The sequence below is a fragment of the Canis lupus genome, chromosome 4 (genome assembly GCF_048164855.1).
Source record: "Canis lupus baileyi chromosome 4, mCanLup2.hap1, whole genome shotgun sequence".
In the NCBI taxonomy this organism is placed as follows: domain Eukaryota; kingdom Metazoa; phylum Chordata; class Mammalia; order Carnivora; family Canidae; genus Canis; species Canis lupus.
This window is the reverse complement of record NC_132841.1, coordinates 11,779,314-11,805,752: the sequence shown is the minus strand read 5'-3', so window position 1 is coordinate 11,805,752 and position 26,439 is coordinate 11,779,314. Positions and strand designations below refer to the sequence as shown.

The window sequence follows — 26,439 nt, the reverse complement described above, 5'->3', positions numbered from 1 at the left end:
GTTTAATTTTTAATTAAAATAATACCTAGTTCCTAGATGTGCTTTAAAAAACTTAAACCATGGGCAGCCCCAGTGGCTCAGCGGTTTAGCACTGCCTTCAGCCAGGGCATGACCTGGGATCGAGTCCCACCTCAGGCTCCCTGCTGGAGCCTGCTCCTCCCTCTTCCTGTGTCTCTGCCTCTCTCTCTCTCTCTCATGAATAAATAAATAAAATCTTAAAATTTTTTTAATTTATGATAGTCACAGAGAGAGAGGCAGAGACACGGGCAGAGGGAGAAGCAGGCTCCATGCATCGGGAGCCCGATGTGGGACTCGATCCCGGGTCTCCAGGATTGCGCCCTGGGCCAAAGGCAGGCGCCAAACCGCTGCGCCACCCAGGGATCCCAAATGAAGTCTTAAAAAAAAAACCTGAAACCATGCAGAAGAATCTAAAATCCACCTTTTTTTTTTCACCTTGAAATCCATGTCTCCCTCAAGTAGCTGTTTTGAGTAGTTCCTAGTTTTTATATTTTCTGGTGTTGACTATTATAAGCTTAAATAACATATTCAAACTCCTCTGACTTGAATTATCAATAACAAAGAGTTTTTGACTTCCCACTAAGACATGAAATTGAACACATTTATATGTCCAACCACTTCCATCTCTGCAGGCTTATTTTTGTTATATTTTTTTTTCGTAGTCAAGGTTATAATTTATGTTTTATAATCATAACTATATCTCTTGTGCTTCTGTTAACTGTGACATCAGTCTTTCCACTTGCACATCTTGGTTATATTCCGATTGCTAACTTCCTCCAAATGTCATGTGTTCTTTGATTCAGTGTTTTGTTGGTCTTTTTTTTTTTATGATTTATTTTTCTTTTTTTAAAATTTTTCATTTTATTATTTTTTAAAGATTTTATTTATTTATTCATGAGAGACAGAGAAAGAGAGAGAGAGGCAGAGACACAGGCAGAGGGAGAAGCAGGCTCCATGGAGGGAGCCCGACATGGGACTCAATCCCAGGTCTCCAGGATCAGGCCCTGAGCTGAAGGCAGCACTAAACCGCTGAGCCACCCGGGCTGCCCTTAAGATTTATTTTTAAGTAATCTCTACACCCAACATGAGCTTGAACTTACAAACCTGAGATCAAGAGTTGCATACTCTGCTGACTGAGCCAGTCAGGTGCCTGGTTTTTTGTTTGTTTTTTAATGGAAGCACTAGGTTTACTATAGATGCCTGGATTGGTTTTGTGTACAGTTAAGGTAATTGGTTACAAAGAACAGAAATCAACTTTGGCTAATTTAAGCAGATAGGGAATAAAGAATTCACCAGGAGGATGCAGAGTGATATACAGAATTGGAGACTGAAGATTGCCTCAAAAGGAAAGCTACCAGGCAAGCAGGGGGCCATAGAGAGCAAGAAAGTAATAGGCAGCCTATTTAGGATGCTTCCTGAAAAGACACAACACCAAACATGTTTCTCTTTAAATCACTCCACTCAAGATTCAAATTCCTAGCAACAGAATCTGGACCATACATTTACCTCTTATCAAGGTTGAGAAGAAGAACCCAGGTTTGATAACTCCACCCATAAGGAATGGGGGTACAGGACAGTTCACCAAAGGGAAAAACAAAAGGGGGCAGAAGAAAATTTGGAGACAAATAGAAGTCCAATAATTTTCCCCCTTTTCATTTGTCTAGGTCTGTCTCTTCAACATACCATTAAAAATAGAACTGGCTAGTTGCCTAGAATGTGCTCCCATTCAGCTTTTCTCATGTCTGGTTCTTTTTCTTGCAGCAGATCTTAGTTCATATGTCACCACAGAAAGGCCTGCTCTGACATGCTGTTTGAAGAAGCCTCCACCCACACTAGCTTATATGTTATCCTGGTTATTTTCTTTGCAGTTTACAAAATTTGAATTTCTGGTTTATATAATGGCTTGCTTGCTTATTTTCTGACTTCTAAAACATAAGTACCATGAGGGCAGGCACATATCCATCTCATTTTCTGCTCCATGCCTGGTAGACACTCAACACATGTTTGTGTAATGAAAGAATGACCATTGTGAGCTTTGATTAAGTGAGTGGAACATATCAAAAGATATGGAGAAGAAAGGCAAACCATGGGCCTCAAAATTGCCAAAACAAGGAGCACTTTACTCTGTGGTAGAGCAACTAAAAGTATCTCACTCTTTTTTTTTTTTTAAGATTTGACTTTTTAATTTATTTTAGAAAGAGTGTATGTGCAACCATGTAGGGAAGTGTGGGTAAAGGGAATCTCAAGCAGACTCACACAGAACACAGAGCCTGACACTGAGCTCAATCTCACAACACTGAGATCATGACCTGAGTCAAAACCAAGAGTTGGACACTCAACTTATTGAGCCACCCAAGAGCCCCAAAATATTTCACTCTTGAAAGAATTGACTTTAAAATATATGTAGTTCCTGATAAGTAGGTCCTGAATTGCCGGAAGTTTTGCCTCAAGCCAAAGTATCTACTCTAGAAATTCTCCTCCAGCTGATTGATCAAATTTTTAAAGAAAATAACCCATTGGCTTTAATTTTTTGCTTACTAAACCAATAATGAGGTCTTGTCCCAGAGGCCTTTGCTAGGGATAAGTGAAAGGCTTGTCTAGCATGGCTTTTCATGGTGGGTGTGGTATAGACTGAACATTTGTGTCTCCTCAGAATTCATATGCTGAGACCTATCCCCACTGGGCTGATATCTGAACATGGGGCTTTGGGAAGTGATTATGTCTTGAGAGTAGAACTTATGAATGGGATTAATGCTCTTATTTTTTAAAAAGGCCTCAGAGAGCTCTCTCACCCCTTCTGCCATTAACAAGAAAGTGGGTTCTCACCAGACATTGAATCTGCTGGTGTCTTGATCTTAGACTCCCCAGCCTCTAGAACTGTGTAAAATAAATATTGTTTGAGCCACCCAGTCTGTAGTATTTGTGTTGTAGCAGCCCAAGGACTAAGACAGTGGGTCTGTAAATAATTACCCAGCATTTTCCTGACTTTGAGCTTGGAGCTATAAGGGTACTCCCCTAAGAAAGAGTATTTAGCCTCTCTTTGGGGGAAACTGAGACATCCCTGAATTTTTTCCTTTTCCTTCATGAATCTAATTTCATCTACTTTATATTTTCCAGGATTTCCTCAAAATGTTCTGGTCTACTGCGGTCTTTTTTGTATTCCAGAACTCTTATTATCATATGTGTTTTCAATTTAGTCTCCTGTTTCAGTAGAAATTTGGGGGTGTCTGGGGTAGATGTGTGTGTTCTGGCCACCATTTTGGCAAGATTCCAAAATTATCTTACTATTATTTTCCGTCTCTTAGAAGTATTCCCCTTCCCCCTTTCCATAATTTTAACAGAAATAACAAGTTATTAGCCAAAAGACTGAAGGAGAACATTTTAATATTAGATTGTTCTTAAATATATGATACTATTATATTGAGAAATATTTTTTTCAATAGTAGTAACAAGACTAATTTGCTTTTACTTCCTTTGATTTTAGTGAAATACTCTTTACTATAACTAAAGACTGCCAAAGCTGAGTATCCCTTTTCTTTCAAAATTCTCATAATTGGCATTTTCAACTGCCTAATAATTTGATCATGCTGGTCCTGAGAAAAATGTTAGTTCTTTAAAGAAATCTTAAATCCAAGGAATACTACTTTATCTATAATGTAACTCAGCATAATTTTATATGTACTTTTGTATATTCTTATGCTTGGAAAAAATTCCAAATACCAGATATATTAAGTATGAAAAACAAAACTATGAAATTATTATAAGAAAGTAGTGGAACACATTAATGGACTATAGATAGGAGAAGACATAGCAAGTTCCAAAAGACATACATTTTTAAAAAACATTAAACATTTTATTACATAAAAATATCCAAATCCTATATGACAAAAGCCAAAATAAATGGAAAAAAAAAGCCACAGACTAGGAAAAGGTGTTCGCAGTATATATTAGACATAGGGTTATATATATATATAAATATATAAAGAATGTATAAAGAATTTTGACCAATTAATAAAGACAAGAAAAACAATGTAGTAGAAAATGGGCAAAGAACATAAATTCAAAGAGGGAGGGATATCTGAATGACAAATATATTTGTCAAAGATAGTTCACTTTCACTGGAAATCAGTTAAATGTTACTTTTAAAAATTTACTTTTTTACCCATTAAATTAGTAAAAGTGGAAAAGTTTGACTACCAAGTATTTGGTCAGATTAAAGGGGAAATTAGTTGTATACTAAGATTAAATTGATTAAATTAAATTGAGATAGTCACTTTGAAGAGTAATTTCGCTCTAAAATGGAAAATTTCCATACAATGTGATCCAGCAATTTCAGTTTTAGCAGCATACCCTTGAACAGTGTTTCGGAAGCTTTGATCAACATCATCTGGCTTATTGTTAAAAGCACAAATTCTTAGATTCTGTCTCAGATGTCCTAGGTACCTTCTGTTCATTCCCCTGAAGGCTCGCCCACTGTATTTTCTGTTCTAGAAAGCTAAATGATATGATGATATAACAGGACTCCATTTCTCCTGGCTTCAGGGTTGGCTTAGTCAAACGGGTAACCTGGCAGGAACTCAGAGTATTGAGGTTCAGGTATTTTATTACCTTCTAAAAGGTCTCTGAAGGCTCTCTTCAGTCCCCTTCAAGGGGTACACCTGACTCTACAGAACATATTTTCTCAAGTCCCAGTAACCTCTCTCATCCTTCAAGTCTGGGTAGTAAAAGCTCAGTTGCTGCTAGCTCCAGATGACTGTACTGTTTTTCTTCACCAAAGCAGGGGTCAGCAAACTACCAGTCTGTTTTGTATAGCCCTCAAGTTCAGAATGGTTTTCACATTTTTAAAGAGTTGTAAGAAAGATGAATACGCAGCAGACTGCATATGACCCACAAAGCTTAAAATATTTACTATTTGGCCCTCTTACAGAAACATTTTCCTATCCATGACCCAGTCTCTTGTAATAAAAATTGTTTTAGCTATCTTGTTTTGAGTTGTTCAGATTTCCAGCTTCTCTTGACTCAGAGAGGACCCTGGGAAGCTATCTTTGTAATAAGTTCCCCCAGGTGATTTTACCTCCAGGAAATTTTGGAAAACTGTCCTAAGTAATTTGAGTAAATATGCTCAAGCAAATATATATATAATGATATTAATTTTACTAGTCTTTATAAAAGTAAAAATAATTAAAAATATCAAAAGTGAATGAAAATAAAATAGCATTTATTTAGAAGGAAAGTATCAACGAACAGTATAGCCAAATGAATAGGTCTCAAATATGTGAAAAAGAAAAATCAGCTTATAGAACCATGTAAAGAAAATACAATGTTTATTTTTAAGATAGTCACACACAGAGAGAGAGAGAGAGGCAGAGACAGGAGCAGGTTCCATGCACCGGGAGCCCGATGTGGGATTCGATCCCGGGTCTCCAGGATCGCGCCCTGGGCCAAAGACAGGCGCTAAACCGCTGCACCACCCAGGGATCCCCGAAAATACAATGTTTAAAATGTATATTGTTTACAGATAAATATGTACACTGGTTACTTCTGAGGGTAAGAAAGGTAACATGGAAAGGGACCAGTATTGGTGGTCAAGGACTAGAGAAAAAACACTATTTTTTTAATAAATTTATTTTTTATTGGTGTTCAATTTGCCAACATACAGAATAAGACCCAGTGCTCATCCCGTCAAGTGCCCACCTCAGTGCCCACCACCCAATCACCCCCACGCCCCGCCCACCTCCCCTTCCACCACCCCTAGTTTGTTTCCCAGAGTTAGGAGTCTTTCATGTTCTGTCTCCCTTTCTGATATTTCCCACTATTGAGAAAAAATACTATTTTTTTTTTTTTTTATTGGTGTTCAATTTACTAACATACAGAATAACACCCAGTGCCCGTCACCCATTCACTCCCACCCCCCGCCCTCCTCCCCTTCTACCACCCCTAGTTCGTTTCCCAGAGTTAGCAGTCTTTATGTTCTGTCTCCCTTTCTGATATTTCCCACACATTTCTTCTCCCTTCCCTTATTTTCCCTTTCACTATTATTTATATTCCCCAAATGAATGAGAACATATAATGTTTGTCCTTCTCCGACTGAAAAATACTATTGATTGATTGCTCCCCACTCATCCCCTTTCTTTCTGGTTTGTCTTGTATCTAAGATTCCCCATAAGGCCTAGGTTCTGTCATGCAGAGACCCTCTGCGATTGCAACAGGAAAGTGGGCATTGTGAGATGGTGGTTCTGCCTGGAAAAGTGCATGAAAGTTAAAGCATCAGATTTCTCTGAGGAATTGTGGCATAGTTTTAGCATCCAAGCCCTGACATTGTAGGTGCTGAGTCGGGGGGTGGGGGGGCAACAGTAGTGGTGCTTCTGCTACAGGAGGCCCTTGGTATGATTGATGATTGATCAGATCTTCTAGCTGAACTGGCTGTAGCATCCAAACCTGGTTCTCTTACCTCATCAAGATTCTAGGTACTATCTTTGTTACCTTTTTTAAAAAACTCTATCTGCTTAAACTTTAATTCTGTTGTCTACAAATAAGAATAGTGACTTTTGCTTTATGCTTTATGGACATTGTTTAATTTGTCTAAAAGTGAATATGCTAAAACATTAATCATTAATCATGTGCTATGAAATAGTTTTGTTTAATTGCTCTTTATAATTTTAAATTTTCTTTGATTCTAAATTTTCTTTGATTTTCCTCAAAAAAATCTAATCTCTATAGGTGATATAAATTAGTTCCCTATTAATCTACTGAGTAAACAATTCAGAACTGAAAGCTATTTGTCAACCCAAAACAGAAAATAAGTATTACACTCCCATATTTAAGAAGTGTGCTAAAAAATATCCACTTTCCTGTCTTTTCATCTTTTCCTGTATCAGCTTATTACTAATTTCCCCAAATTAAAACAATCCTAAAGGTGGTCCTCTTTTATTAAGATATAATTTACATATAACATCATATTAGTTTCAGGTATACAACAAAATGATTCTGTATTAGTATATATTGCAAAATGAACATCATAATAAGTCTAGTTAACATTCATCACACACATTTTTTTTCTTATGATGAGAACTTTTAAGATTTACTCTCTTAGCAACTTTCAAATATACAATTAAGTATTATTAACTATAGCCACTATTCTGTATATTATGTCTCCAGGATTTGTTGATTTTATAACTACAAGTTTGCAGCTTTTGACCACATTTACCCATTTTTCCTACCCTCCATCCCCTATCCCTACTTCTGTCAACCCCTAATCTATTCTCTATATCTATGAGTTCATGTTTTGTTTTGGGGTTTTGTTTTGTTTTGTTTTGAAGTTCCACATGTAAATGAGATCATAAAGTATTTGTCTTACTCTATTTGATTCACTTCACTTAGCATAATGTCTTCAAGGTCCATCTATGCTGTTGCAAATGGGAAGGTTTCATTCTTCTTATGGCTAAATAATATTCCATTGTGTACATATACTATATGTTTTAATCTGTACATCCTTCAGTGGACACTTAAGCTGCTCCTAAGTCTTGGCTATTGTAAATAATACTGCAATAAACATGGTAGGAGGGGCTATGTTTTTTCAAGATAATGTTTTCATTTCCTTCAGATAAACTCCCAGAAGTGGAATTGCTGGATTGTATGCTAATTTTTTTTCATTTTTTGAGGAAATTCTACACTGTTTTCTGTAGTGGTTGCACCACTATTATAATTTGTAATCCCAATTATAACTGGTGCAATTTATAATCCCATCAACAGTGCACAAAGATTTCCTTTTTTCATTATCCTCACCAACACTTGTTATCTTTGTGATAATAGCCATTCTGACTGGTGTGAGGTGATATTTCATTGTGATTTTGATTTGCATTTCCCTATTAATTAATTATATTGAGCATCTTTTCATATGCCTATTGGCCATCTGTATGTCTCCATTGGAAAAATGTCTATTCATATATTTTGCCCATTTTTAATCATATTAGGTGGGGTTTACGTAATTATGTTTTGTTTGCTATGGAGTTATATGAGTTTTTATATATTTGGGGTATTAACCCTTTATCAGACAAATAATTTACAAGTATTTTTCTCCCATTTGGTAGGTTGTCTTTTCATTTTCTGATTTTCTTTGCTGTGCAGAAGCTTTTTAGTTTGATATACTCCCATTTGCTTAATTTTGCTTGTGCTGCTTTTGCTTTTGGTGTAGATTCAAAAATTATCACCAGGACTTATCTCAAAGAGCTTATTGCCTATGTTTTCTTCTGGGAACTTATGGTTTCAGGTCTTAACTTCAAATATTTATTCCATTTTAGGTTAATTTTTGTGTATGGTATAAGATATTAGTCCAGGTTCTTTTTTTTTTTTTTTTTTTTGCATGTAGCTGTCAATTTTTCCAACACTATATAAATGGCAAGAGTAGGCATTTGGGTGATGTTCCAAATATTAGGGGAAAAACTTTCATCTTTTCCCCATTGAGTAAGAGGTTATCTGTGCGTTTTCCATATATAACCTTCATTATGGAGAGCTACGTTCCCTCTATATACACATTTTGTTGTTTTATCGTAAATGGACATTGAATTTTATCGAATGCTTTTTCTGTATCTATTCAGATGATCATATGATTTTTATTCTTCATTTTGTTAAACTGGTGTATCACACTGATAGTGTTGAACTATCCTTGCATTCCAGCAATGAATCCCATTTGATTGTATTATATGATCCTTTTAATATATTATTAAATTTAGGTTGCTGATATTTTGTTCAGGATTTTGGTATCTATGTTCATCAAGGATATTGGCCTGTAAATTTCCTTTTGTGTGGTGTTCTTGTCTGATTTGATATCAGGGCAATGCTGACCTTGTAAAATGGTTTTGGAAGCATTCCCTCCTCTTCAATTGTCTAACTAAAGGTTTGTCAATTTTGTTTATATTTTCAAAAGAACCAGCTTTTAGTTTGATTTTTCCCCCATCATCTCTTTATTCTCTATTTCATTTATTTCCACTCTAATCTTTGTTATTTCCTTCCTTCTAGTACCTTTGAGTTTGTCCTTTTTTGAGGGTCTATTTCCTATAGATACAAAGGTAGGTTGTATATTTGAGATTTTTATTTCTTTAAGTAGGTCTACATTGCTATGAATTTCTCTCTTAGAAATGCTTTTGCTGCATCCCATAGATTTTGGTATGTCATATTTCTGTTTTCATTTGTCTTTATATATTTTTTTATTTCCTCTGATTTCTTCAGTGACCTATTGGTTTTTAGTATTATGTTTGTTTTTGTATTTTTTCCAGTTTTCTTATTGTAATTGATATCTTGTTACCCATTGTGGTTGTAGAAGATGCTTGATATAATTTCAGTCTTCTTGAAATTATAGAAACTTGTTTAGTGACCCAACATATGAACTATATTGGTAAATGTTCTATTTGCAGTGGAGAAAAATGTGTATTCTGCTCTTTGGTAGAGAATGTTCTGTATATATCTATTAAACCCATCCAGTCCAGTATGTTGTTTAAGGCCCATATTGCTTTATTGATTTTCTGTCTGGATGACCTATACATTGCTGTAAGTGAGGTGTTAAAATCCCCTACTATTATTGTATTAATTTGGGTTTTTCCCTTGAGGCCTGTTCATATTTGTTTTATATGTTTTAGTGCTCCTATTTGGGTGCATATGTATTTATAAGTGTTACATCTTCTTACTGGATTAACTAATTATCATTATCATCAAAGAATCCTTTATTATCCTTCATTACAGTCTTTCTTTTAAAGTCTATTTGTCTGCTATTGATGTGGTTTGAACTGGTGAAGTTCAGAGCCAATGGCCAAGAAAGAATTCTTGAGACATCTTTGGTGCAAAAAGATGGTTTTACTAAAAAATGGGGTTGGTACCTGTGGGCAGAAAAAGACTGCTGCCTGAGGTTTGTGAGCAGCAATTGATTATATACTATGGAGTTAGAGGAGGTAAAGATAAGAGAAGTTTTTGAAAGGATTTTCATATGCTAAAGAAGACTCACAGGATACTGTAGGCCTGACTGTTGTCTAGCTGAAGTTGTTTTTCTCTCTGTCGAGGCATTAACATTAAGACAGTTAGGAGTCTTAATGCCTCGACAGAATGGGAGAAGATATTTGCAAATGACCTATCAGATAAAGGACTAGTATCCAAGATCTATAAAGAACTTATTAAACTCAACAGCAAAGAAATAAACAATCTAATCAAGAAAAGGGCAAAAGGCATGAACAGAAATCTCACAGAGGAAGACATATACATGGCCAAGAAGCACATGAGAAAATGCTCCACATCACTTGCCATCAGGGAAATACAAATCAAAACCACAATGAGATACCACCTCACACCAGTGAGAATGGGGAAAATTAACAAGGCAGGAAACCACAAATGTTGGAGAGGATGTGGAGATAGGGGAACCCTCTTACACTGTTGGTGGGATGTAAACTGGTGCAGCCACTCTGGAAAACTGTGTGGAGGTTCCTCAAAGAGTTAAAAATAGATCTGCCCTACGACCCAGCAATTGCATTGCTGGGGATTTACCCCAAAGATACAGATGCAGTGAAACGCCGGGACACCTGCGCCCCGATGTTAATAGCAGCAATGTCCACAATAGCCAATCTGTGGAAGGAGCCTCAGTGTCCATCAAAAGATGAATGGATAAAAAAGATGTGGTCTATGTATACAATGGAATATTACTCAGCCATTAGAAACGACAAATACCCACCATTTGCTTCGACATGGATGGAACTGGAGGGTATTATGCGGAGTGAAATAAGTCAATCGGAGAAGGACAAACATTATATGGTCTCATTCATTTGGGGAATATAAAAAATAGTGAAAGGGAATAAAGGGGAAAGGAGAAAAAATGAGTGGGAAATATCAGAAAGGGAGACAGAACATGAGAGACTCCTAACTCTGGGAAATGAACAAGGGGTGGTGGAAGGAGAGGTGGGCGGGGGGTTGGGGTGACTGGGTGACAGGCACTGAGGGAGGCACTTGAAGGGATGAGCACTAGGTGTTATTCTATACGTTGGCAAATTGAATGCCAATAAAAAATAAATTAAAAAAAAAGTCAGGAGTTTCCTGGAGAAATGTTATACTCTGTCTGCCTCAAGTATTTGTCAATGGGCTGCAGGTTATAAGGACTTCTAATTTTACCTGCATTTCCTTCTGCCTTTATTCCCCACATCACTTAGAGTGTAGCTAAACCAGAGCTCAGAAATAAATCCACACCTATATGGCTAATTGATAAAAGAGGCAAAAGTGTCCTTTCCTCATTGTAAAGTCTTTTTTTTTTTTAATTTTTTTATGATAGTCACAGAGAGAGAGAGAGAGGCATAGACAGAGGCAGAGGGAGAAGCAGGCTCCATGCACCGGGAGCCCGACGTGGGATTCGATTCCGGGTCTCCAGGATCGCGCCCTGAGCCAAAGGCAGGCGCCAAACCGCTGCGCCACCCAGGGATCCCTGTAAAGTCTTTTTAATGAAGGATAGTCTAAAGAAAGGCAGGCAGGGACAAGAGGCCCTCACCCTAAGAGGAAACTACCCTTAAAAGGATTTTTACACCATTCTAGAAGGCACCTTTCACCCTTTCCCACATGATAGGTAGATGAGAAAGACCTGACTGAGTGACAGGCACATAGAGGGTTAATCAGATAAAAACAGCCTGCCAACAAATCCATTAAAACCCCTAGACTTAAAAACTCTAAGAACAACTATCTCGGGTCCCCTCCCTCTTTGGGAGCTTTGTACTGTCCCTCAATAAATTTTGCTTTACTATAGCTCAATAAGCTTTGCTTTGCTGCCCACCACTCTTTATATGGTCTACCTCTTCATTCTCTGAAGCAGCGTGACCAAGAACCATGAGCCCCAAAGGAAAAGAAGTCCTGTAATATTTTCAATAAATGGTGCTGGAAAATTGGACAGCTATAAAAAAGAATGAAGCAAACCACTTTTTCACAGCATACATAAACTCAAAATGGGTTAAAGACCTAGAAGTGAGACCTAAAGCCAAAAATATTAAAGGATAAAATAGGCAGTAATCTCTTAGACATCACCCTTAGTAACATATTTATGGATATGTTTCTTCAGGAAATGAAAACAAAACCAAAACTAAAGTATTGGGACTACACCAAGATAAAAAGCTTTTGTATAGCCAAAACAAAACAAAATTAAAACAGGTAATCTAGGGGATCCCTGGGTGGCTCAGCGGTTTAGCACCTGCCTTTGGCCCAAGACGCGATCCTGGACTCCTGGGATCGAGTCCCACGTCGGGCTCCTGGCCTGGACCTGCTTCTCCCTCCTCCTGTGTCTGCCTCTCTCGCTCTTTCTATGTCTATCATGAATAAATAAATAAATAAATCTCTTTAAAAAAAAACAGGTAATCTAGTGAATGGGAGAAGATATTTGCAAATATATCCAATAACAGGTTAATATCCAAAATATATAAAGAACTGATAAAACTCAATACCAAAACAAAACAATTTAAATGAAAAATGGACAAAGAACCTGAATAAAGATTTTTTCAAAGACATGTGAAAAGATGCTCAGTATCACTCATCGTCAGGGAAATGCAAATCAAAGCCACAATGAGTTGTTGCCTCACACCAGTCAGAATTACTAGTATCAAAAATACAAAAGATAATGTTTTCATGATGTTTCCACCATTGTGGAAAACAGGATGGAGATTCCTCAAAAAAATAGAAATAAGAACCTTGGACTTTTATTAATGGGAGTTTTTCTGTTACTAATTTCATTACTACTAATTAGTATGTTCAAATTTTCAAAAATAAAATCTTAAAAAAAAAAAGTATGTTCAAATTTTCTAATTTTTTCCTGATTCGGGTTTGGAAGATTGGATATTTCTAAGATTTATCCATTTCTTTTAGGTTGTCCAATTTGTTGACATATAATTTTTCATAATTTGTATAATCCTTTGGATTTCTGTGATATTGACTGTTATCTCTCCTTTATTTCTGCTTTATTTATTTGAAACCTCTTTCATTCTTTCCTTGATGTATCTGGCTAAATGTTTACCAATTTTGTTCATTTTTTCAAAGAATTAGTTCTCACTTTCATTGATCTTTTCTATTTACTGTTTATTTCACTTATTTCTACTCTAATCTTTATTATTTCCTTTTTCCTACTAGCTTTGGGATTTGTTTTCTTCTTAGCTCCATTAAGTTTAATGTTAGGTTTATTTGAGATTTTTCTTGTATCTCAAGGAAGGCCTGTATCACTGTTAGCTTCCCTCTTAGAACTGTTTTTGCTACATTCCAAAGATTTTAGACCATTGTGGTTTCATTTTCATTTGTCTCCATGTATTTTTTAAAATTTTCTCTTTGACTTCTTGGTTAACCTATTCATTGTTTAGTAGTGTGTTATTTAGCATCCATGTGTTTGGATTTTTTTCCAGATTTTTTCTTGTAATTGATTTGTAATTCCATACCATTCTAGTAAAAAAAGATGTCTGATATGATTTCAGTCTTTTTAAATTTATTGAGACTTGTTTTGTGATCTAATGTGATCTATCCTGAAGAAAGTTTCATGTGTACTTGAAAATAATGTATATTCAGCTGTTTGGAATGGAATGTTCTGTATATATCTTTGAGGTCCATCTAGTCTAATGTGTCATTCAAAGTTTCCTTGTTGATTTTTCTGTCTGGATGATCTATTTATTATGTAAGTGGGGTGTTAAAGTCTTCTATGATTATTATATTACTAACAATTTCTCCTTTATTTCTGCTAATATTTGCTTTATGTATTTAGGTGTTCCTATATTCAGTGCATAGATATTAACAGTTGTTATATCATCTTATTTTTTTTTAATTTTTATTTATTTATGATAGTCACAGAGAGAAAGAGAGAGAGAGGCAGAGACATAGGCAGAGGGAGAAGCAGGCTCCATGCACCGGGAGCCCGACGTGGGATTCGATTCCGGGTCTCCAGGATCGCGCCCTGGGCCAAAGGCAGGCGCTAAACCGCTGCGCCACCCAGGGATCCCAAGTTGTTATATCATCTTATTCGATTGATGCCTTCATCATTATGTAGTGCCTTTATTTGTCTCTTGTTAATCTTTGTTTTAAGGTCTATTTTGTCCGAGATAAGTAATACTACCTCAGGTTTTTGTTTGTTTGTTTGTTTCATTTCCCTTTGCATGAGTATATGTTTTTACATTACTTCACTTTTGGTCTGTATGGGTCTTTATTCCAAAGTGAGTCTCTTAAAAGCAGCATATAGTTCTTGTTTGTTGTTGTTTTTATCCATTCAGTCACCCTGTGTCTTTTACTTGGAGCATTTAATCCATTTACTTTTTTTTTTTTTTTTTTTTAGAGAGAGATAATGCACACCAGCGAGGAGGAAGGGCAGAGAGAAAAAGAGAAGCTAAGGCAGGCTCCACACCCAGCACAGAGCCCAACTTGGGGCTCAGCCTCACAACCCTGAGATCATGACCTGAGCCAAAATCAAGAGTTGGATACTTAACTGATTGAGCCATCCAAGTGTCCCTAGTCCGTTTACATTTAAAGTAATTATTGATAGGTATGTACTTATTGCCAGTTAATGTTTTCTCGTTGTTTTTGCAGTTCTTTGTTCCTTTCTTATTCTCTTGCTTTTTTACCCAAGATGTTGATGGCTTTCTTTAGTGTCATACTTGGATCCCTTTCTTTTTATTTTTTTGTGTATCTATTATGGGTGTTTGATTTGGGATTATCACTGCACTCATATATAACATTTTATGTATATAACAATCTAAATTAAATTAATGGTTGTTTAAATTAAACACATTCTGAAAGCCTTAAGTTTTTACTACCCCCTCCATATGATGTCATATTTTACATCTTTAATTTTGTATAGATATAATTGTGACTAAATTTTTTAAAGATATAATTGATTTTACCACTTTCATATTTTTATCTCCATATTGGCTTTATAAATGATTAATCTGCTACCTTTACTGTATGTTTGCTTTTACCAGTGAAATTTTTTTTTCATAATGTTCTTTTAGTCATGGCTTTTCTTTCTACTTAAAGAATTTCTAACATTTCTTGTAAGATTGGTTTAATGGTAATGAACTCCTTTAACTCTTGCTTGGGAAATTCTTTATCTCTCCTTCTATTCTGAAAAGTAACCTTTCTGCAGGCCTTTTTCCTTTCAGCACTTTGACTAAATTATACCACTCTCTTCAGATCTGCAAAGGTTCTGCTGAAAAATCATCTGATGGCCTAATGAGGTTTTCTTTATATATAACTGTTTTCTCTCTGTGCTTTTAAAATTCCCCCTTTTTATTACTTTTATTTATTTATTTTTTTGAGTGAGAGAGAATGGGGGTGGGATAGGGAGCAGGAAAGGGAGAGAGAGAATCTTAAGCAATTCACACCCAGCACAGAGCCCAGCATGGGGCTTGATCTTACAACCCTGAGATCATGACCTGAGCCAAAATCAAGAGTCAGATGCTTAACAAACTGAGCCACCCAGGTACCTCTATCATTACTTTTTATCATTTTAATTATTATGTGTCTTGGTGTGGAATTCCTTAGGTTTATGTGCTTCAGGACTCTGTGCTTCCTGGATCTGGATGTCTGTTTCTTTCTCCCAGATCAGGGAAGTTTTCAGGTATTATTTCTTCAAATACATTTTCTGCCCTCTTCTCTCTTTTTCTTCTCTTTCTGAGATCTCTATAATGTGAATGTTCATATGCTTGATGATGTTACTGAGTTCCCTTAACCTATTCATTTTTTTTCTTTTTACTGTTCAGCTTGTTTTTTTCCATTACTCTACCTTCCATATCATTGATATATTCTTCTATATCTTCTAATCCTCTGCTTATTGCCTGTATTTTTTATTTCAGCTGTTGAATTATTTAGCTCTGACTTATTCTTCTTTTATATTATCTGTCTCTTATATTATCTGTCTCTTTGTTGAAGTTCTTACTGAGTTCATCCACTCTTTTCTCAAGTCCGATGGGTATCTTTATGACCATTACTTTGAATTATTTATCAGTCATATTGCTTATCTCCATTTCATTTAGCTCTTTCACTGTGATTTTGTCTTGTTCTTTCATTTGGAACATATTCCTCCGCCTCATTTTGTCTAACTCTCTGTGTTTGTTTCTATGTATTAGGAAGGTCAGCTACATTTCATGTACTTAGAAAAAGTGGCCTAATGAAGAAGTCCTATGAGACTGATTACAGTCCCCCCTGTTAACCCAAACAAGGCCCTCTAGGAGCATCCCCTCTAGGAGCTATGTGTGTCCTACTATTGTGGCTAAGGTGTAATTGCCTTCATCCCAGTCAACTGCAATGAACTACTTTGCCTGCGTTAGACACACTCTCTATTGTTTGGTCCCTGCTCTGTTGAAGGGCCTGTTAGAGGCTTCAGGAGGCTTCTTGATAGGCAAACCTGGAAGTCAGACTAGCTGTCTGCAATTAGCTTCTCTGCCACTATTGTGGGAGCACAAAAGGACAGGGCCTACTCATTGAGTGGCCAGCTAAGAGGCATGGTTGATGGACTGCAAGCACACTGGTGTGTGGGGTTATCTGCTCCCCTTTCCCTGAGCAGTAATCACTTCATATTGGTGCTGATACCAGATGGATGGGGCTGCCTGCAGATTGGTGCTGGTACCAGATGGGGCTGCCTGCAGGGTGTACTGGGGCAGGAGACACTTTGAAAGGATACCTGTTGAGGTGGGCCAGTTGTATGGGGTGGCCCTGCAGCAAAACATCAAAGCAAGGCCTGTGGTGCTGGTAAACTAGATGAAGACTGTTAATACTACCCCCGGTAAGCATCCAGCCAGCTAGGCTGGGGGAGGCAAAGAAGTGACACCTCAGCATTTTTGTTCTTGGAGAAATCTAAAGTTCCCTGCCCCTTCAGTACATGGTCTAAGATTAGTCAATAAATCTTTTTGATGTATATACCCTAAGTTCCTTTCAAACTGTTGCTTCTGTGTTGTGTCTCCAGCTGAGTTATTTATTATGTTGGCTCTTAAAAGGTGGGAATTCAGTTTCCTATGGGCTCTTAGCATCCTGCAGTTAAGATTTACTGTTTCTTAAAGCTCCCGAAGTTAAGCCCTACTGGTTTTTAAAGCCAGTTGTTCTGGGGAATTGTCTTCCCAGTGATAGGGGTGCCCAATGCTCACTTTTCATTGCTTGTGATGTCCCTCCCATTCCTGGTTAGTCTTGCTGGGAGGTTTGGTTCCTGACCATGTCTCCACCCATCTATCCTTTTCAATGGGCCCTTCTCTCTATGATTAACTGTGGAAGGTCTATTCTACCAGGTTTCAGGTTGTTTTCAGAGTTAGTTTTACAGATAAAGCTATTATTTCTGTGTGTCCACAGGATCAGGTGGTCTCAGGATTCTCCTACTCTGCCATATTCCTGATTTTCTCCCACATTTTATATTTTTGATGACACACTTTACATCTTTTCTTAAAGTATCCTTTAACTATTATAATTTTAGTTAATTTTACTACTTTTGTCTTCTGACATTCATACTTGCCTTATAAGTGATTGACCCACTACCTTTACTATGTATTTATCTTTTCCAATGAGATTATTACTTTCATATGTTTTCTACCAATTAGTATCTTGTCTTTGCACCTAGTGAAATGCCTTTAACATTTCTTATAAGGCTAATAATGAATTACTTTACCTTTTGCTTATCTGGAAAACTCTTAAACTTTTCTCCAATTTTGAACAGGAATCTAGCTTGTAGAGAATTTCTTGGTTGTTTATTTTTCTTTTCAGCATTCTGAATGTGTGGCATTCCTTTCTGGCCTATAAAGTTTCTAAACAAATCTGCTGATTGCCTTATGGGGTTTCCCTGGTATATAATAAATTTTCTTCTCTAGCTACTTTTAAGATTCTCCCTTTATCTTTAAATTTTAGTATTTTAATTATAATGTGTCTTGGTGTGGTCCTGTATGGGTACATCTTAGGACTCTCTGGAATTCCTGAACCTGGATCTCTGTTTCCCTCCTCAGATTAGGAAATTTTTCAGTCATTGTCTCTTCAAATAATTTTTTCTGGCTTTTCTCTCTATTCTCCCACTATTCAATGTGAGGTCCTTTAAGATATCCTCACTTTTTTTGGGGGGGGGAGGGGTTCACAGATATTCTCACTTTTTAAAAATTCGTTTTCCATTTTGCTTCTCTCTTTGGGTAAGATCTACAGCTTTGTCTCCTAGCTTGATGATTAGTGCTTCTACTTCATTCATTCTGCTATTGAACCTCTGTAGTATATTTTTCAGTTCAGTTATAACTTAGGTTTAGTATTCTTATATTTTATACCTTTTTGTTGTAGTTCTCACTGTGTTCATCTGTTCTCCTTCCACATTTGATAGGGATCCTTGTGACCATTATTAAACTCTTTAGCAGGTAAGTTGCATATCTTCTTTTCATTCATCAAGGTCTTTGGAGATTTGTCTTGTTCTTTGGTTTGGAACATATTCCTCTTTGTATTTGTCTATATTTATTAGGTGAAAATAACTACCTCTCCCAGTCTTGAAGGAGTGGTGTTGTATTGGAGATGAATTGTGGGTCCCGAAGCACAGTCTCCCTGGGCCTCCAGAGCCAGACAATCAAGTGGGTCCCTCATGTGGGCTGCGTGTGCACTCAAGCTCTTGCAGGGCTATGGCTGTGGTGTGGGATAGGTGAGGTACAAGGCACTTGCCCAGGCTGGCTGTGGTGCAGCTGTTGTGTGAGTAGGGTGGGGCCCCATGCACTCACCTGGCCCAGTAGTGGTATAGCTGATACATAGGGTGGGCAGGGCATGGAGCATGCCTACTAGGGCTTTTAGAATATAGTGATGGCACCAAAAGTGGTGTTTGTCAATTACCTCACCAGCAAGTTAAAATGAGGTTGCAAAAATAGCACCTACTATCCCTTGTGTCCCTGTATAATACAGTCACTTCAGGTTCCTGTCTCTCTGGCAACCACTTTTGGATTAGTAAGTGGATCTTCTCTTATGCTCTAAGAACTTTTCAAACTCCTACTTTTGAACTGAATCTCATGGCAAGTGGGTCTATGCACAAGCCTTCTTGCAGTTCTGTAGTTCCCCTGGATTTAATCCCTATTGAATGTCAAAAGTAGGCATTTGGTGGGTTCATTTTTCCAGTGCTAGGCTCAACAATCATGATGATTGATATGAGGCACCATCCCTCCACTCATCAAGGGAAAACCATATTTTGAGACTCACTTCCCAATTGTGGGTCCCAGACCTGGGGTGGGATTCCAGGTGATACAAGTCTCTGCCTCTTCTATTCATTTCAATTTGTCTTTTTTATCTTTGTCGTGGAGATGCTGCTCATCTAGCCCTCAGATCCTTTGCAAAGGATAATTATTCCACTTGTAGTTGTAGATAATTATTCCATTTGTAGTTGTAGATTTGTATCCAGTGGGAAGAGGTGAATCCAGGGTCATTCTACATGAGTATCTTGAACCTCTCTATTTATAAGAGTTCTTTACACATTCTAAATGCTAATCCTCTGTCAAATACATGTTTGCAAATATTTTTCCAAGGATTATGGTTGATTTTACTTCAGTTCTGGTATCTTTTAATACACAGGTTTTTAATTATATTTTAATGTAGTTAAATGTATAAATCCTTTGACATAATTTGTGTTTTCATCTTGTATAAGAAATCTTTCCTCACCATTCCTAAGATCATAAAAATATTACTTTATATTTTCCTCTAAAAATATTCCAAATACCTTCATAATAATCATCATTTTCTGCTTAAGTTAGACAGTGATGGTTCAACTGATACAAAGTTACTTTTAGGCAAGTGCTATGATAGCTTGCCTTTTATTGAAGAATAATCCTTCTCTACTTGGAAAAGTCATCCTCTCAGAACTTCAGGAGGATCCTTCCTGGTGTGAGGAGTGAGGAAGAGGACATACCAGCCAGATCATTCACATTAACACTGACAATCAGAGGGCTAGCATGCACCACAGCTGTATCATCCTCAAGTCTTTATCATTACCAGAGGTCATCAGCCAGGAGGGAAAGTAGTTCATTCCCATGAAGGAGTTCTGGATGAATGAGAAGGAAAGGAATAACACCCAGTCAGTTCAGCTTTCTCAAATCTACCAGACTGCATTTAGGAAGGAAGGAAACAGTCAACAAAACCAAAAGACAACCTACAGGATGGGAGACGATATTTGCAAATGTTTTATCAGATAAAGAGCTAGTATCCAAAATCTCTAAAGAACTTACCAAACTCAACACCCAGAGAACAAATAACCTAGCCAATAAATAGGCAGAAGACATGGGTAGACATTTCTCCAAAGAAGATTTATAAGTGGCCAACAGACACATGAAAAAAATATGCAACATCACTTGGTATCAGGGAAATACAAACCAAAACAATGAGATACCACCTCCCACCAGTCAGAATGGCTAAAATTAACAAGTCAGGAAAGGACAGATGTTGGTGAGGATGCAGAGAAATGGGAACCCTCTTACTCTGCTGGTGGGAATGCAACCTGGTACAGCCACTATGGAAAACACTACAGAGGTTCCTCAAAAAGTTGAAAATAGAACTACCCTACAAACCAGCGATTGCACTATTACATGTCTACCCCAAAGATACAAATGTAGTGATCCAAAGGGGCATCTGCAACCCAATGATTATAGCAGCAATGTCCACAATAGTCAAATGATGGAAAGAGCCCAGATGTCCATCAATAGACAAATGGATAAAGAAGATGTGGCATATATATAAAATGGAATTATTACTCGGCCATCAAAAAATGAAATCTTGCCATTTGCAATGATGTGGTTGGAACTAGAGGGTATTATGCTAAGCAAAATAAGTCAATCACAGAAATAAATTATTTGATTTCACTCATATATGGAATTTAAGAAACAAAACAGAGGATCATATTGGAAGGAGGGAAAAATAAAACAAGGTGAAAAAAAGAGATAAACTATAAGAATCTCTTAATCATAGGAAACAAACTGAGGATTGCTGGAGGGGAGGGTGGAAGAGGGGTTGGAGTAACTGGGTGATGAACATTAAGAAGGCACATGATGTAATGAGCACTGGATGCTATATTAGATGAATCACTGAACTGTACCTGTGAAACTAATAATACACTATATGTTAATTAATTGAATTTAAATTTAAATTTAAAGGATGATTAAACTTTTTTTAGTTTTTAAGAAAAGGAAACCTTTTCGCCAACAATAACAGGTAAGAGCCACTGTTTTCAATGTCTGAACAGGAGCTACTTGAGTTTCCCCAGTCAATATACTTCTGTCATGATTCAACTTGCTGCCCGTTGTATTTCCTGACTGAACTTTTGGAGGTCACGCTTGGCTCTTAATGTCAGTTAGCCAACTGAGTCCTCTTTAAATATAGATAATTAGAAGGAGATATGGAGGACAGACTTCAACAGAAGCAAAAGCAGAGAAGAGCAATTTCTGGAGGTTCTGAAATGTCAGCTGTAACTATTCCTTTAGATTGAGAACTAGGATTCTGTTTTTGAAATGCCTTTTGAAAATTCCTTGCAGAAATACACTCCTTAATCTTTAATTGTCTCATTTGCATTTTCTTCTTGAATAATCATATCACCTTACATTTGCAGCACTTCAAATCTATTAACCCAGGTGATTTTAGTGTTACTATCAGTATTATTGTACGATATTCTTTTGATTACATTATTCTTCAAGAGGAAATTATTTTTTCATTCATGGTTTCCTCCTTCTATTGCTTAAAATAATTAGAATAAGTATCAGTTATATAGTTTAGAAGTACATACATTGGAAAAGGTTATTTTGACTAAAAGAAAAAAATTCCTTTAAATACTCTTCTCTCATAACATTCTGCTAATAATTACAATAGGCTTTATTTCCCAGTGTAATGGAATAAATTGCATTTTGTTTTGTATTTGAGTAGACCATGTACTAGAACAATATTTTAAATAATCACAGACAGTTTGTGGTTTTTGTTTTGAACTTTTCCTGCAGTATGAACTGAAGGATGATGCAACATTTTCTCTAACTGGCCCTTGTATGAAATTCTAACGTTGGACTCAAAATTCTATCCCACTCTAAATTTCTGGTAAGGTTATGTGAGGTTCTCAGACTCAGATAATAGTTAGTTATAGTCACAAACAGCCATTGTAACCTTGGCAAGAAGCTGGTGTTAGAGTACTATGGGCAAAATTGAACCCCAGAGGACAAGGGCTCCCACTCCCCAGCTGCTAGGCACATTCCTCTGAAGCTCAGCAGGATTGAAACTTCAAACCCAATCAGGTCTAGAAGACTGCATAGGGCTTTTAATTTTCCAGGAACAATAGATATTTCCACAAAATAAGGTCCTTCCCTAGGAAAAAGATGGCAATTTGAATGGGAGTTCTTGCAATTCCAGAAATGCTTCTGTTCCTAACACCTTGTCTCCTGAGAAATGCTACACCTCATTTCCTTCTGGCCAGAACAATTTGCCTAGTGACATATTCAGAACCCCACAGAAAGGAGCCAAGGCAGGCCAAGTTGATATTGAAGTTGCCTTAATTCCCTGATAAGCTCTCTCCTTCTCTCTTGCTATATTCTCCTGGCATCCTGAATTCTCATACTATTCCTGACTGCCCAGCCATTTCTTTTGCTATTTATGTAAGTGTGAATTTTCCAAGCAAAAAGTCTTCCTTCATAAAATTTGCTTGCCCTATTCCCTTGATTATAGACTCACTGAGCAGGGCTGAAGATCCTCATCTTCATGTGAGGCACTGTAGAAATGGTATTTATTCGAAAGCACAGAGATCCAGGGTAACCTACTCCAGCTGCAACCCTAGTATCATGAGGGTTGGTGGGGAACATACCAAAAACTAAAATTACAGGCCATGTCTGAATATAGGGTGGAGCAAAAACACTCTAAACAGTGAGCAACTGTTTTCTAAAGAATAGAGGGGTTTATTATTATTATTATTATTATTATTATTATTATTATTCTATGAGAAACTGAGGAGTTTGTGTTCCTTTATGCGAAAGTTATAGGGTCCCTAAGGCAGAAATAAAGTAGTCTACAGTGGCCAAAACAGAAGAGACAAAGGGCTAAGGGAGACATGGGTCTCTCTCTCACCAGCCTTCATCTATCTGGTTTTTACCGACTGTTCCAGAGTTAGCTTAGTGTGATTGTGTTCCAAAAGCTCTACTTTGTTTTATAACCCCCTGCCTTCAACTAGGATTCAGTGTGCTTCCCTCTGCATGTCTCTGGAATAGATTTTACTATGTGGGCCTGTCATCACCAGTAGATTTCTCTATCTTTCTCACCATAATACAAATGCCACACAAATATGTGTCTTATTTGACCTGTTCTCACAGGGCTTGGCATAAGCATAGCATGCTGTAGGTAATGACAAATGTTCATCCAAATGGTGGGATAAAGAGGCAAGATCTCATATCCATGGAAAAGCCATGTTATTTATTCAGCTTTACATTCATATCAGAGAACCAGATATATGAACTGTTTAAAGTAATGAAAAGATGCAAATGATACCACCTGAACATTATTTACTCTATTAAAAACATAGGAGTATGGCTTGAAAAACTTGACTAGAATCTATGATCTGTTTTTCTGGCCTTCTGATAAAAATGGAAGCTAGTGAAAAGAATGAATGCATGCATATAAGGTAAAGATATTTATATTATTGGCTTTTCTTGTGTCATGACTGGCATGGGGTTCACTGATTCTTTAGAAGTGTCCCAAGATAGCTTTGGAATTTCCATATCACTTTGGTAGTGGCATGGACCCTTCTTGTGGGTCAGAAAGGGTCTCATTGCTTGACCACTTAAAGAGTGAGAGATCAAGCCTAAAAGCTAGGTTCTCCCAAGAAATAAGAGCAAGAGGACACAGCATGATATTGTGTATAAGCTTCCTTGTGTGAGGATCAAAGGGAAGGAGAGCTATGGACAAGCCTTTGTGATCCAGAAAAGGTATTAGAAAAATAACAGGGGAATATAAGACCATGCCACGCAAGCAGAGGATAAAATGGACAGAGCAGCAATGAATACCATCTGTAGATAGACCAAGAGCCCTGGCTGGTGGTTTCCCAGATACTGCATGGAACTGAGCTGGCTCTGGGCAGACAAAGCATTCAATTATGGCTGGTAAGCAATCTTAGGGCTATAACCAAATCCTCTGGGAGCTGGTAAATAATTTCTATGACATTCATGAAAATATGCTTTCTTATGAAGTAAGGCTATATCTTCTTAGGAGCTAAAGGTTCAGAGAAATTTTCTCAGTAGCCCTTGCCATCGAAGTTCTAATGAGACCATGGATGTCAATTTCAATGAAGCATAAAGGTTAGTGCATGCTGCACCATACCAGGAATAATGACAACCCAAGGATCAGCTTTGATAATCCATTAGTGCTTTGTATGTAATTACCAATTAATGTAACTATATAATTCTGGCACCAAAACTATACAATTCTGTGTTAACTTACTATGGATAGAAAAATATCAACATATATTAAGCAAGCAAGGTGCCAGATATTTTGCTGGATATTTTAGCCAGCTTTCTCATTTAGCTCTTATAACAAACCTGAGTTATGTCTTTACAGATGAGGAAGCTGACGCTCTGAGAGGTGAAATTACCTACAACCTCACAGTCAGCAAATAATAAAAGGTATATTTTAGAGCCATGTCTGTTCAATTATTTTTCCTTGCAACATTAATAGTAATAGTAATAATAGTAACAGCAATTGTTTATATAGCACTCACTCTATTCTAAACACATCATATACATTCTTTGAGGTTATGTCTCACCAGCCTTCACCACCCTCACCCCACAAAGATCAACAATTAGATAGCAACCCACATATGAAAGCAGCTCTGGGAGAGCTCTGGAGTTTACTTAAGAAACTTTAGCAACACAGTCAGGAAAAAAAAAAAAAAAAAAAAGAATAACCACACAAGAAGAGAAGGAAGACAGTTTCATTTTGCCTGCATCACTGCATCTCCCAAGATGGCATTACCCAAGGCCAATAAGGAACTCCTTAGCTAGAAGGAGTTCCCCTTTGCTAGGAAAGGAAGATCAGGGTGCGCAACTTGCTTTCCCAGCCTCTCTGGGCACTACATGAAGGCTCCAATTCAGTTTCACCCTACTGAGACTGGCAGAGATGAGATATTATACAGAGCTTGCTAGAGCAAGGAAGAAAAGCAGGATCTACCAATAACAGCCACATGATGGGAGCCATCTTGTAAACAGATATGACCTGCTCAGCAGATGCACCTAGCAGATTTTGCCAGTGAAGAAACTATTGGCCAACACAGCTGATGTGAACTCCCTATACTCTCTTTCACCCTACAGATATTCACATTCATCAATGCCAGCTACGTGAATCCCTCCCTACTCCTTTCCTCCTGCTCCCATTCGGAGCCAAGAACTATGCTAGCAGCCAGTGCAAGCCTCCGTGGCTATAGCCAGCCTAGAACTAGATAGCTGAACCCTAATGTCGTACACATGTTTGAGGCTAGTGCTGCCAGCTATGCACTGCCAAGCTGCTGGCCTGACAACTGTCACTGACCTCTGCTACTGTATGCATACCTGGCAGAAAAGTATACAGCCAAAGGAGAGCATCCTGACAACCAGGATCCCTGCAACTGTTTGTGGGCCCAGATCAGACTCTATTTTCTGTTACTGTCCAGCACCACCATGTTCTTCAATAGCTAGCCCCTCTAGCTGTGTACCTGAATGCCCTAGCCCAACAATTCTCATAAGGCTCCACTGCAGAGAAGATGCCTGAGTTAAGTCTCCCAGACATGCAACAACACTGACAGCCAAAGCCTCTACATCTGCCAATAAGCCCATAGTAGGTGCTGGTCTTTGCTGACTGTCCTTGCCCCCAGGTACAACAATCCCCTGCTACTATATAAGCATCTATAGCTAGCCGCATAGCTAAGTGTGTACACACCACTACCACCAGTCACCACCACTGCATGCTCTGATCTATAGCTAGAACCAGAGCTCCTTGTTCTTCGGTATACTGAGGATCAGAGAAGCTCTTCCAGCCACTGCAGACTCCCTGCAGTCCTCACCAAGGACCACACAGTTATCAATGTTGTGACTCTCACAGACCGAGCCAAAAGGACATCATGCCCCTCTCAGACTCAATGTTGCCACTTGTTACCACATATGGTACCCTGCACCATTAGACCTGATGTCACAGCATGCTCCAGGGTACTCCCACCTGTGGAGGCAAGTTTTCCCTTTCCCAAACCAGTCCATAAAGTCTGGAAGTCTACTTCTTCAAATGTTCAGACACCTATGCCAAGGCTATAAGGATTATGAAGAATCAGGAAAACAGGATTCCACCAAAGGAATACAAAAAATTTTCAGTAATTAGCCCCAAAGAAATGGAAATCTAGGAAGTGCCCTACAAAAAATTAAAAATAATTTTTTTTACAGATCCTCAGAGAACTACTAAAGAAAATAA

At 37.5% G+C, this 26,439-nt stretch overlaps 1 pseudogene; it reads left to right on the top strand.

Annotated features, from left to right (window-relative positions):
• The first annotated feature begins 16,593 nt into the window (after positions 1–16,593).
• LOC140631695 (eukaryotic translation initiation factor 3 subunit L-like) overlaps positions 16,594–26,439 on the top strand; it is a 39,168-nt pseudogene continuing 29,322 nt past the window's right edge.